We start from the raw sequence: 13,982 nt of genomic DNA, 5'->3' as shown, positions 1-13,982 counted from the left end.
AATCCCCAAACAACCAGTGTTAATATCTAATAAATAACATTTATTTCAGATTTCTAGTACTGATTAAAAAATCAACCCTTACAATCTTTGTCATCTGCATAACTCTCTCTCTCTCTGAAATGAAATCGGTTGCCTAATTTTGGCCGAAACAGACGCGACCTGGAGTATTTCATGTTACATTAATACTCTGACTACAGTAGACACTGAGCACTAAGGTTCAGGACATGAAGTACCGAGTGCAACATGAGCACGGCTGCAGCGTGGTGTGGTTTGTAATATTTTCTATTAAAAGCCTTTCTAAATTGGACCCCGGCTCCATCAGCAGTTCAGGAGGGTCCCACCTCCTGCTGTTACGGATACAGTTTCCCACGGCAACATGTCCAGTTACATTACATAACTGATGAGATGTTACATTTTGTTAAAACTACATACTATACACTCTTCAAAAAGGTGGTTCTTTAAGGGCTCTTTAGTAAAAAACCATGAACACTCCAAGAACTCTTTGCATGATTAAACAGTTCTTTGCATCATAAAAGGGTTCCTCAGAATGTGTTGGAAATGAAACACATTTTTGAAAAGGGTTCTATATAGCACCCAAAAGGGTTCGTGACCCCTTCTGAGAACCGTTTGGGTGATATATAGAAGACTTTTTTTAAGAAGGTGCTATATAGAACCATCTACAGCACATTCTCCATCAATCAGAAGAAACTTTCTTGTAATGCAAAGAACCATTTAATCATGCAAAGAGTTCTTTGAGTGTTTGAATGATTCTTTACTAAAGAACCCTTGAAGAACCATCTTTTTCAAGGATGTAGCTTCTATTTTTAGATCTATAAATTAGTACACATTGGCCTTTTGATTGCTGCTATGAAGTGCCACTTCACGTCAGTAGAGTTTATTCAGATCTAGGTTCATATTCAGCCATTAATTAGCATAATTTAACAGGCCAAAATTATAGTAAACTGATTTTTCTTGCTTTTTTAAAATAAAATAGTTTGATGTAATATCTTTTTTTGCATTGTTATTCAATTGTTTTCCCCTAAATTAGTCACGGCCCCTAGTTAGGTCCCCCCAGCTACCACACTGGGAGGGTGAAGGCAAGCCCTACATCTTTTCAAACTGCTGCTAACACAACATCACTGAACAGCTCAACACACTTAGAGGAGAACATTAACTGCTAAGCTAACCCATATCTGACTTGCATTTGACTTGCATTGTGCTGAGTGATGGAGGAACGAGGACCACCCTACCCAACCATACATAGCAAGGACAGTTATGCTGCCCTGGACTCCTGGATGACTGTGGCATTGCTGGGGATTGAACTCCCAACAAATAGTTAGACAGTAGCCTCCCAACAACCCCCTCACCCCAAACAAATTTCAACACGCAGTTTCGGTTACCAGCTTTACCAAGTGGCAAAAATATCCCTTTTCAAATTGACCATGGTTATGACGTCGACTATGACCACAGTTACACATAACTGCCAATTCAGTTTAGCTCCACACACTTATGTTGAAGTGATATGGAGTGTTGTTCCTGCAGACAGTCTGTAGCAGATTTACTGGAGGGGAAGATGTGGGAAAACGATTAAACATTGTGCTGCTCATGGCTGTTCATGAAAAGTTTTGTTCTGACTTGATAGCTATAAGCTAGGCTACATATAGTAGTTAGTCAGTGGGTACTACAGTCTTCTGTGGAGATCAGAGAAGGTAAAATCTGGTCTCCTCTGGTGAATAGTTAGCCATTAGGTTAGACGTTAGCCTACTGTCTATTTGTGCATGAGCCTATTGCTAATGGCGTGGTCATAAATCAGCCTTAAGGTCCAGTGATAGAAATAGTTTGTCTAAGGCTGTGGTCACCAACCTTGATCCTGGAGATCTACCTTCCTGCAGAGCCTAGTTCCAACCAGAACTGGCCACTCTTGCCCCACCTATTTAACTTCTTCACAAGTCCTTGATTGGCTGGACCAGATGCACTGGAGTTACGTAAGGGGGCAGGGCAGCATGTTAGATACAGGTTAAGTCAAGTCAAGTCAAGTCAAGTCAAGTGCCTTATGTCACTTTAGTGTTAATTTCAGGACCTTCTTACATTTATATTATTTATATTATTATTTTTATCTTTTTATTATTCTATTTTTCTACAATTAGTGTTTATTTTGTTTACGATTAGTGTTTAGTGTTTACACCATGGGGTCTGAGGGTGACGCAATTTCAATATTCTATATGTCCTGTACATATTGTAGTACTGACAGTAAAGCTGACTTGACTTGACTTAAGGCAGCAGCATATTAGATACAGGTTAATATTGAAATCTGCAAGAGAACTGATGTTCAGAAAGAGGACTGGTGACCACTCGTCTAAGGGGTAAAGCGAGGTCTGAAAATGAATTGCAGCTGTTTTTGATATAGAAACTCACAAAAACTTTACAACTGGGGGAAAAAAGGAAAGAAGGAAAAAGGGTAAAATAGTAGAAACATTTAGAACATATAGGCCCCTTAAATCTAATTATCTATCTTAAGTCTATGCAGCTGTGGTAGTTCTCCAGTAGTGGTTCCAACCTGGTCCTGGAGAATGCATGTTTCGGTGCTTTCCTGCTCCAATGCACATGATCCAATTAAATGGACAGTGGACGGCATGTTCCAGGACCAGGATTGGGAACCACTGCTCTAGAGCGCATAGACACACGGCTGTGGCCTTCTTCGAAAGTGTTAGAGGTTTCTAAAGAGGGAAGCCAAAAACTCTTCTTCAACTCAAGTTCCAGCTCTGTGCCTCATGCATCACCTGCTACCGTTCCTTCAGTCATGCAGTTCAGCTAAAAAAAGACCCCCTTCTCCTGCAGCTGTCCACTGATACCATGGCCACCATAAGAGAAAGAGACGACTTCATACACCCTTTACGCCAGGGCTGCCCAAAGTATAGAGCACAGACTAAAGCTGACCCATGAGAACATATGATTTGGCCCACCAGAAACCCCACCCTCCCACTCAGTGAAAGAACAGCCACATTTCTATACTATATATCACTTATCTAATTCATATTTTCCATTTAGGTGGTATTTTTTAAGTATTTTCATAAAATCAAGTGTGAAACCTACCTCCTGCTTTATTTGTACGATGTTTGGACCTCTGCCAGCCACAAACACTGCAAAAAACTTGGGCAGCCCTGCTATATGCTTCTTCAACACTTCTGTTCAGAAGTTTGGAATCACCATTCAAATATGTGGAACGACTATGATATCAATATTCATACCTGTTGCGCATACATGCATAAAATGATGCTAATATGCTAGTCCTGGTATCAAAATGTTAGTAGGAGGCTGTGAAAAGAATCCAATAGCAAACGACTGATGGTTTGAACGATGTTGCAAACTATAACATTGCATAATGTTCCTAGTATTGAGGTAGACTGTGTTGGACTAGCAGTTTGTTAGTTAGCAAAAAAACGTCACATAGGCCAGTATACCACCATGTTGCCGCCAGAAAGTGGCTCAGATCTGTTTTAAGACATTAAAACTCTTTAATGTTGGCCACTTTTTGTTCACATTCAGTTTGCCAGTGTTAGTGCATAGGCAGCACAGCCATATTTCTGCCAGAAAAGGCCCAGTTCTGTTTTAAGACCTGCCAAATAAGCATGTTTTAATGTGGGTCATTTTTGGCTGGCGTGCAATTAGCCAGTGCCAACAGTGGGCCAGCAGTGCCATACGTTTGCCAGAAGTGGCCCACATCTGGGGTTAGATGTGTCCAGAATGAAGAACAGAGCTGTGTGTGACTGAAAAAGCTGGACTGAGAATCAAATTATAATAAAATGAAAGTCCAGATGAAGCTGAGTTATCAAATCCGCAGTTAGCATTTATTAGCCTTCCTTTAACTCCTTTAGTTACCAGAAACTGTCAGAAATATCCTTTGAGTGTCTCATTTAAAGTATTTCAATTTTGTATAAGTTATTACTGAGTAAATCAGTGAATAATAATAATAAAAATAGGACCAGTGATTCCAAACTGTGTACATCCAGCTAAGCGGCTAATCCGTTGCCGTGGCAACAGTGCCTGCGCGCCTTTAAGAGTGCTGCGCGTGACGTCAGAGGAGGAAAGTGGGCAAAGCTGTGTTTACAAGCCAGTAAAGAGCGCTTAGCAGTCTTCATTAGCGTGTTTATCCCCGTCCTGATGGGCCTAAACTGACCACAGGCGTCTCTGGAGGGTCGATGGCAGCACAGGGTGGTCCGAGTGCGGGCGGGCTGTGAAATACGCGGTGTTACACAAGACGTTTCTATGGCCACACTGACCCTGGATGTCGACAGTGAACGGGTGACGAGAATGTTAAAGGAAAGTGCAGAAACTGCGTCCAGTGCTCTGTTTCCCAACCAAGCTAGCCCTTCTGCAGCAGGGCTGCAGTCTCCTCTCCAGTCTTCACCCGTATTCGCCGGCTTCTTATTCAAATTTTCCGTTCCACCTTAAGTGGCGCGGCGGTTACATTCTGGCGTCCGCACTGTGCAGACGCTTGAAACTGTAAACGCCGCGCCACTTAAGGTGGAACGGATAATTCCAATGTGAAGCTCGTGTCCATGTGACGCTGCGGCCCCAGCTGTCAAAACAAAGCGGGCGTGCGTCTCTCTGTCCCCCTCATTCTAATGCATCCTGAGTTTTTCCCAGCCTCACTGCTTTGTCCAACTTTGTGTCCAGTTATTTACTAGCCGAACCACTGTCCTGCAGTTGCTAAGACGTGAAAATGACCTTAAACAATTTACCCTGTTTTCTCTTTAAGTATATGTGCATGACCCTCATCCTCATGCACCATGAAGACCACAGAGCTTTCCTTTGCTCACCACCTTCTGTCCAGTGTCCAGTTATTTACCATCAAAACCAAGAGCTAAAAGACTTCTTAAACCACTTAAATACAAGCCATCCAGATAAACTGCTTACAGTACATAATCAGCAAGTATAGATATGCAGGCTGACACACTACATGTATAATGCCATACACTGTATATATACAGTATATAGTATTATATAATACAGTATAATATAATGCTGCTTACTGTATAAATTATACTGATGTATGTAAATATATGTTATGCATTATGTCATACCATGTATTTTCTGTCTGTCTTCAGCTATTCAACATGAACACAAGCTCATTCCCACCTGTATCACATACTCTCTCTCTCTCTCTCTCTCCTCTCTCTCTCTCTCTCTCTCTCTCTCCAGCATAAGCTCATTCCCACTCATTCCCCCTAATGCCGTCTCTCTCTCTCTCTCTCTCTCTCTCTCTCTCTCTTTCTCTGCGTCCTCTATACTGACCTCTCTCTCTCTCGTGTGGCCGGGTTTGTGTCCAGTGAAGGCTGTCCCTGTCCTGCTTCCTCTCAGTCTGAGTGACCCCTGCTGCACGGCAATCTCCCTCTACCACACACGCCTTTATATAGAGCCCTAACGGCTCAGCCTGTCGCAGTGCATGCTGGGGGAAAAGCAGTGAAGGGGGGGAGTAAGGGTGCTGAAGGAATCCGTTATGATTAGTCAGAGGCTGGCACTGTTAGAGAGAGAGAGGGAGAGAGAGGGAGAGAGCTGTATGTAAATGTGAGAAATATGCAGAGGAAAGAGAGATGCACTTTCTGCTTTACCATCAAAGGCACAAATCCGTCCGATACAAGGGAAAAAAAACCTGAATTTTCCGAAACCGGAAATATACCTAGAAGGGAATGATGCTGCTTTACGTTCAAGAACGACACAACTTGAAAAAGTGTTGTTTAGTACTGTAATATAGAACCAGTACCGTTATAACATAGCTCCGTTAATGATGTATTGATAATACATTGATAATATATATATGCTAGTAATACACACACACACTTTATCTAAGCCACTTATCCTCCTGGGTCATAGTGGGTGGTGGAGCCTATCCCAGCGGTCATTAGGCGGAAGGCATGAAACACCCTGGACAGGTTGCCAGGCCATCACAGGACAGATACAAAGACATATACATTTACACAGACATAAACACTTAGGAGCAACTTAGCATCGCCAATTAGCCTGACTGCATGTCTTTGGACTGTGGGAAAAAACCCACACACACATGGGGAGAACATGCAAAGGACCCTGGTCACCCGGCTGGGGAATCGAACCCAGACCCTACTTGCTGTGAGGCGACAGTGCTACCCATTGCGTAACAGTAATAGCATAGTAACAGTAACATTAAAAATGCATTGATAATACAGTACCAGTATATCAATACAGTATAATATAGACAACATAGACTTTTTACTATACACATGTACATGCCAAAAGTCATGGGAAAGCAGTATGTAAACTGATTATGAAGTAACGTTACCTCAGTGGCTTAGGAACGGCCATACCTGTATTAGTCATGCTCATGGCCATCCAGATAATACCCCGGGCGGGCTGTGAAATACGGGGACATAATTATAGGAATTCGAGTGAGGCGTGACAGTGGGCACCGGACTAATGGGACGATTCCAAAGTTGTGTGGGCATTTATCATCCCTCAATTCACAATGTCACGTGTGTTCCAGTAATACGTCATAGAAGGCATTACCCACACTGGACAGCGCAGTGGCCGGCCACCACATGTGGCGTGGTCTGGTAAGTCACAGTACCAGTTGTTTCAAGCTGATGGTAGGGTTCATGTGTGGTGCAGACCAAGGCACTCTGCAGGCTGGTTCTGATTCAATACTGGTGGGGGTGTGTTCTCATGGCACAGGTTGGGTCCACTAGTCCGCCTAAACACATCATTGACCAGTGACTGCTACGTTTGACTGCTAAGAGACCACATGCAGCCCTTCATGGATTCATGAACCCCCACAACGATGGGACATTCCAGCAGGATAACGCATTCAGGCCCAAGTTGTCCAGAATTGGTTTGAGGAGCGTTCTGGAGAGTACTGACGAATGGTGTGAGCTGCACATTCGCCCAACATGAGCCCAGTCGAGCATTTATGGGATCTTGCACCTACAAATACCGCAGAGCTGTGGGTGGTTATTCAGACGGCACGGCTCAACATCCCTCCAGACGTCTTCTGTCCACTTGTGGAATCGATGCCATATCGAGTTGCTGCACTTCACTGTTACTGTATACACCGATCAGGCATAACATTATGACCTCCTTGTTTCTACGCTCACTGTCCATTTTATCAGCTCCGCTTACTATATAGGTGCACTTGGTGGTTCTACAATTACAGACTGTAGTCCATCTGTTTCTCTGTATACCCTGTTCTTCAGTGGTCAGGACGCCCATGGACCCTCACAGAGCAGGTACTATATGGATGGTGGATCATTCTCAGCACTGCAGTAACACTGACGTGGTGGTGGTGTGTTAGCGTATGTTGCGCTGGTATGAGTGGATCAGACACAGCAGTGCTGCTGGAGCTTTTAAGCACCTCAGTGTCACTGCTGGACTTAGAATAGTCCACCAACCAAAATTATCCAGCCAACAGCGTCCTGTGGGCAGCGTCTTGTGACCACTGATAAAGGACTAGAGGATGACCAACACAAACTGTGCAGCAGCAGATGAGCTATTGTCTCTGACTTTACATCTACAAGGTGGACTGACAATGTAGGAGTGTCTAATAGAGTGGACAGTAAGTGGACACAGTGTTTCTATGCAGAGAAACAGATGGACTAGAGTCTGTAATTGCAGAACTACAAAGTGCACCTATATAGTAAGTGGAGCTGATAAAATGCACAATGAGCATAAAAACAAGGAGGTGGTCATAATGTTATGCCTGATCAGTGTAGTATCTATACAGTATAGTACCTCTAACCCAGTAACTTAATATGGTCTTACCAATGCAGCGTCTTTGAGAGAGAAAGCGAAGGAGAGTGTAGAGAGAGTGTGGTGTATGTGTGAACATGTGGGAGAGATAGTGAGAGGCTGAGATGACAGGAAGGCAAAGAAGAATGTGTGAAAGAGAGATATTACATTGTAGAAGTTCAGGGCTTGTTTGACTCAGGGAGGATTATCAGTTATTGCAAAGCAGCTCTAACCCCTGTACAGCTCAGTACGCTGATAAAGCAGCAGCAGCAGCAGCAGCAGCACTGCTGAATGGCTCTCTCACTTCTGCTTACATATGTGTGATGAGACTAAACTACAAAAGTTTAACATCCCTGCAGTTCCTTTAGGTCAGGGATCGGCAACCCAAATATTAAAAAGAGCCATTTTGTCCTTTCAACAATGATCAAACCACCTTGGGAGCCACAACATTTCATGTCCATTTTACTGAAGTAACGTTTTACCATCATGGCTGTAAATATGTCTCAGTATGTGCTGATGTGCTGGTATAGGCTAAAAATATAATATGAATGAAAACGCAGACTTAACCTTGCTCTGCTTTTACCTTTAGCTCATCATTCGCCAGCTTCTCCCTTGAATTTCCCCGTTCCACCTTAAACGAGAAATCAGAATGTAACTGCTGCACCATTTAAGGTGGAACAGAAAAATTCATGCTTATAAATGCAAATAAGTCCATTCGTCTCCAAATTGTCGATGTTCATCTTAAATCTTTCTCTTTGCTTTTTCATTAGCTGCTAGCTAGACGAGATTGTTGTCCGTGTTGCTATGGTGACCAGCAGTTTGCACGCCAACCTTCAGGGTTAAAAGGTGAATTAGCAGTTCTACATTAACTCCAGTGTTTAAGACCATTTATTGTTAAAACTGTGTTGAACGATCAGCAGAGCTTTATTTTACTGTAAAGGAGGATTATTTTATTTTTACCTACAAATCGGATTCTGCTGTGGAGCCACAACAGGGCAGTAAAAGAGCCGCATGCGAGTCTGGAGCCGTATGTTGCCGAACGCTGTTCTAGTGCATTTGTTTCGTTTTCATTTTCTTTTTAGGTTAAATTTAAAGGGGAATTCCACCAAATGTATCTACAGCAAGCTGTGCTGGACCAAAGCCAAGAGGGTAGTGAAAGACCTCAGCCATCCCAACAATGGACTCTTCTCTCTTTTGTGGTCAGGGAAGCACTTCCTCTCCCTGAAGGCCAACACAGAGAGAATAAGGAGGAGCTTCGTCCTGCAGGCCATTCGGGTCCTCAACCAGGCCAACAATCAGGATTATTTACACCCACACACACACTCAACTAGACTACTGCACGACACACATACACCCTACATACACTACACATACTGCTATATTTATAATGTTTATTAACCCCTTTCAGTTCTACTTTCCTGCTCATTGGCACACATATGCACCCGTCTGCATACATGCACATATACCTATTTATATTTTTGCATATTTTCTTCCTTTTCTTTTATGTTCTGTCTTATGTTTTTCTATCCTATATGCTGTTTTTCACGGTCGTATAAGCTTTTTACTGCATGTTATGCTGTGTATCGCTGTGTGTGACCAATAAAGCTTGATTTGATTTGAAACTTTCAAAATTTCAACTCAATTATGTCTCTATTATGTAAACAAAGTCATTCAGAGTGGTTTGATATGAAATGCTCCATTATGCTGAAAACTGCCCGGTGTTGTTCACCGTGGTGGTTATGGGAACCAGACGTTACAGGAACTCCTTTAAATGAACGCCTTTAAAGGAGATGCTGTTTTAAGATGTTTTTGAGAAGGTTTTGGATTAAAATGTGTATATTTTGAAATCCATTCATGGTGGAGGGATACATGCAGGGTGTTTTGAGGCAAAATAGTCCCCAAAGAAAACGTATTATTTCAGATGTTTCCTATTTTATCGTCATCAACATTCCATATAAAATGACTGCACTGCTAGACACAGCTCCAACGTCATCATAAAGTTTGCTGACGACACAACAGTTGTGGGCCTGATCTCCAACAGCGATGAATCGGCCTACAGAGAGGAGGTTAAAATCCTGGAAAACTGGTGCCAGGAGAATAACCTCTCTCTAAACGTCAGTAAGACCAAGGAGCTGATCGTGGACTTCAGGAAGCAGGAGAGAGTACACCCATCGATTTCCATCAATGGGACTGCGGTAGAGAGGGTCAGCAGCTTTAAGTTTCTCGGTGTTCACATCAGCGAGGACCTGACATGGGCAGTGCACACCTCACAGGTGGTGAAGAAGGCCCACCAGCGCCTCTACTTCCTCAGAAGGCTGAGGAGGTTTGGCCTGAACCCCAGCATCCTTAAGACCTTCTACACCTGCACTGTGGAAAGCATCCTGACGGGCAGCATCACCACCTGGTACGGGAACTGTACTGTTCGTGAGAGGAAATCTCTGCAGAGGGTGGTGCGGACAGCACAGTCCATCACCGGGGTTCAGCTCCCTAACCTATTGGATTTATACACCAGTCGCTGCCTGAGGAAATCCAGAAGGATTATGAAGGACCCCTCCCATCCTAGTCACTGTCTGTTCTCTCAGCTGCCGAGTGGTAGGAGGCTCAGAAGCTTAAAAGCCAGAACCAGTCGGCTCAAAGACAGCTTCTTCCCCCATGCAACCAGGCTATTGAACAGCCAGTAATCACTGCTCTGCCCAGCCCAACCCTTCCCATTACACGTACGTGCACCCACTGTACTCCCGCACTTTACTTGCATAGCTGGACTTTGAATACCTATCCAAAGACAATACTCTCCCCCTGCGCTTCCACTTAACGTCCTGTACCTTGCACTTTACTAAATACTCTGCCACCTACTGTACCATCTTCTACCTCCACACCTAGTGTGATTATTTGCACATCCACATAGCATTGTAATATCCATTACTATATATAGTATATAGTTGATTACACCCACCCTACATTCCCAGTGCAATATTATATGTCTCGGTGCAATATTATTATTTTTAAGTTATTGTGTAAGATTATATGTATATATTTTAGTTAAATTGGTTTTATCTATTCTTCTATCCTATCTATAGTTTTGTTTATCTATGTGTAAATACTGTTCTCTGCATAATTTGTGGAACTCGCACTCAAGTTTTTCACTCACCTGTGTCCCTGTACTCTTGTGATGTGACAATAAATCTGATTTGATTTGATTTGATTTGAAAACTCTAGACTCCTGTAGGTTCACTGTTGGTTTTGAATAGTAAATTAAATGGCTATATTTGTGTTGTAGTCATGGTGACCCCTGGTGTCTATCACCACCACTGTAAGAAAATCAAAGTCTCTAGAACGCATCATTACGGCTAAGCATCTCTGAATGTTTACATCTCAAGCACTGATGGTGAAATTCTGAAAAATAGGTGGAGTTCCCCTTCGACAATCAATAAAGCAATAAGCCACGAGAGGCCGTGGGTTACTGAGATTTTATCACGGGGAAGGGTGTTCTTTGGCACGACGTGAAGCGGAGTAAAACTCCCTTCCCTGTGATAAAATCACAGTAACACACTGCCTCAAGTGGCTTATTGCTTTTATAAAATGGCGGCCAACATAAAATATATTAAAATACACAATGTTTTTAATTAATTATTTACATTATTATTAGTAATAATCGACATAAACAAGTTTTCCGCCAAGAAATGTAGTTCCTTCAGAGTGCGGTACTGTTGCTAAGCAACCATTGGACGCTGAATAAGGAGAAGAAGGTTCGGTCGCCCATCACTGTAAGTTATACTGCAGACATTTCATGATTTTTAAAAACTTTTTTTCGTATATAACAGTGAACATATGATAACACAGCACTGTTTAATGCAAATACTTTCAGTTTATAAGTACTTTTTGGTCACCAGATTACCACCGCGAGTCTTCTGCCAGTCCGATGACGCCACTTTTCTCACGCTGGGGCTGAATCTCAAACGGCTCCCTGCTCCCTACATAGTGCACTACGAAGGAGTTTAAATACTGACAGCCCAACAATGCAAAACATCACTACAAATGGTCATTTGGGATTCCTCCACATTCATACTCGACAAGCAGTCACTATTTGACAGCAGAAGCTAGAATTTCTGAACTTTATGTTACACAGCACACTTTTTAGGGAGTACAGAGCCGTTTGGGATTCAGCCTGGGTTTGACGCGACTTCTGGCTGAAACACGGACATTTAAAGCTTGTAACCTATTCAGGTGACGTTCTTTAGACTTTTATATTGCCGTTTTTCAGTGAATCATATCGTGAGAACTTTAATTCAAACCTGTGATATTAATGTTGGAGTTATTTAGCATGTTTGCTATCTTTTACCCTGTTAGCTAGCTGACCAGCCTAGTACTAGTTAAGAAAATAAGTCTCCAGCCCCTCAGTTTAAACAAAACATGTTCTTACTTTATCAGTACACTCAGTGCTTCGTGATCAGCATTAGAGACAAAGATTAATCCATTAACAGCAGAAGCGTTTTTCGTGCCGTGGTGCAGTGATACAGAGTTCAGTTGATGTGAGGCGGTCATATCGTGGGTTTTACAACGGCTTCGAATGTGGCTCAGCCAATCAGAATATAGGACTGGAACTATCCGTTCGTGTGTCATTCTGTAGTCCTCGTTATGCCCATATTAGGAACACCTGGTCTAAGCTCCATTTCTCTGTGGCCAGAATGAATAGGGTTTTCAAAAAATCGCTTCTAGCGCCCCCCGTGTTAAATAAAAATGTTCAGAACCCGACACGGTGTGTCCTGTGAACATTTTTCTCCCGAATACCACTGGATCCTCTGAATTATGAGGGTGTTAAAGAGCTATAATACTAATATTGCTACACGTGAGCTAAAGCTACTGCGCATCAGTTTGATGTCACTAAGGCTGCGTTTACACAGCAGGTAAAAGTGGCCCAAATCCGATCTTTTTCCTCAAATGTGACACAGATGTGTGTCTGTGTGGCAGTGTGAACAGCAAAAACCGCACTGAATCTGACATTTTCAATTCCGATTTGAGACGCTTTGATATGTGGTACTGAAATCCGATTCATATCCGATCTGCGGCAATGCGACTCAGTCTGAACAGCCAGATCGGAATTCATGCGACTTTTACAGTCCAACTCGACATTCGTCATAATTTCGCGCTGCCGAGACTCAGTAATAAACAGTCTGATGTTTCTGTACAAAAAAATTATAAGAGACTCATCAAACCGTTCCGTGTTCAAACGGACCGGCCGAGCGCGGCCGGAGGAGCCCGAGGCTGCAGCGTCAGAGAACAGTTTAAAGAATCCGAGGACTCGAACCAAAGGAGCGGCCGAATATCGCGCCCTTTTTACGGCGAACTCGAACACACTGTGGGTGATAAGTCCAGCTGTCAACCACTGGAACTTCATAATCGCTCCTGTGATGCTGGCGAAGCCGAAACTGAACCCTCCGGGAGCGACTGGCGTTCACTGGCCGTCATGACTGTTTACCTCTGGACGAGCTGCGTGAAGAACTGTTCTTCTGCGCATGCGGGTCGGTTTAGGAGCTGATCTGTTCAGACTGATGTCGCATACAGATCACATTTAAAAGATAATGTGAACAGGCAAACAAAAAAAAAACGGATTTGGTGAAAAATTAGATGTGGGCCACTTTTACCTGCTGTGTAACCGTAGCCTAAGCTACACGACACTAAGGCGGGCTGTGGCGGAGCTCTGACGAGCTGTGCTACCTTATCGAAATGTTCTACCTAAATAAAACCTCTGGGTGGGATATTTTAATAGGCTAAAACTCCTTATCAAAAATACTACCTGTGTTAAAACTATTCAGCTTCTTTTTTCGCAGTTTCTTGTTTGAATGTTCCCGTTCCACCTTAAATGGTGCAGCAGCTGTGAGTAGCTATCACAAACATAAGCAAACGAGACGAAACTACTGACCTGTCGGTTCTGTGAAACAGCAAAAATAAGTTAATGTTACTCAGCGGAAATAGATAAACCTCCTCATTTCAGGCCTTCCAGCCCTCCACGAAGCTGCAGTCAGCTGCTTAAAGTCACGTTCAGCAGTTCAGAACGTGACTTTAAGGTGGAACGGGAAAAGTCGAACAAAAAGCTGGCGAATGTCCTGAGAAACTGTCCTCAGAAAAATGTTACCAGCATTAAAATAATTATGAGGATATTCTGAGAGCCTAAATCAGTTTATCCGGGTGAGCAGTGATACTAAGCTGAGTCTGTACTGGATCAG

At 43.1% G+C, this 13,982-nt stretch overlaps 1 protein-coding gene across 2 annotated transcripts in view; it reads right to left on the bottom strand.

The window, feature by feature from the left end:
- ak1 (adenylate kinase 1) overlaps positions 1-5,424 on the bottom strand; it is a 19,892-nt gene extending 14,468 nt beyond the window's left edge. The window contains exon 1 of one of the 2 annotated variants that reach the window (XM_036580657.1): positions 5,296-5,424. The gene's annotated coding sequence lies outside the window, so the exon portion shown is untranslated. Of the gene's footprint in view, positions 1-1,863; positions 1,888-5,295 lie in introns of those variants that run through there. The other variant, XM_036580659.1, reaches the window with a different exon arrangement.
- Between the last annotated feature and the right edge of the window lie 8,558 nt (positions 5,425-13,982).

Source organism: Colossoma macropomum, unplaced genomic scaffold, assembly GCF_904425465.1.
Source record: "Colossoma macropomum unplaced genomic scaffold, Colossoma_macropomum, whole genome shotgun sequence".
Classification (NCBI taxonomy): domain Eukaryota; kingdom Metazoa; phylum Chordata; class Actinopteri; order Characiformes; family Serrasalmidae; genus Colossoma; species Colossoma macropomum.
This window is presented reverse-complemented; position numbering and strand designations above follow the sequence as displayed.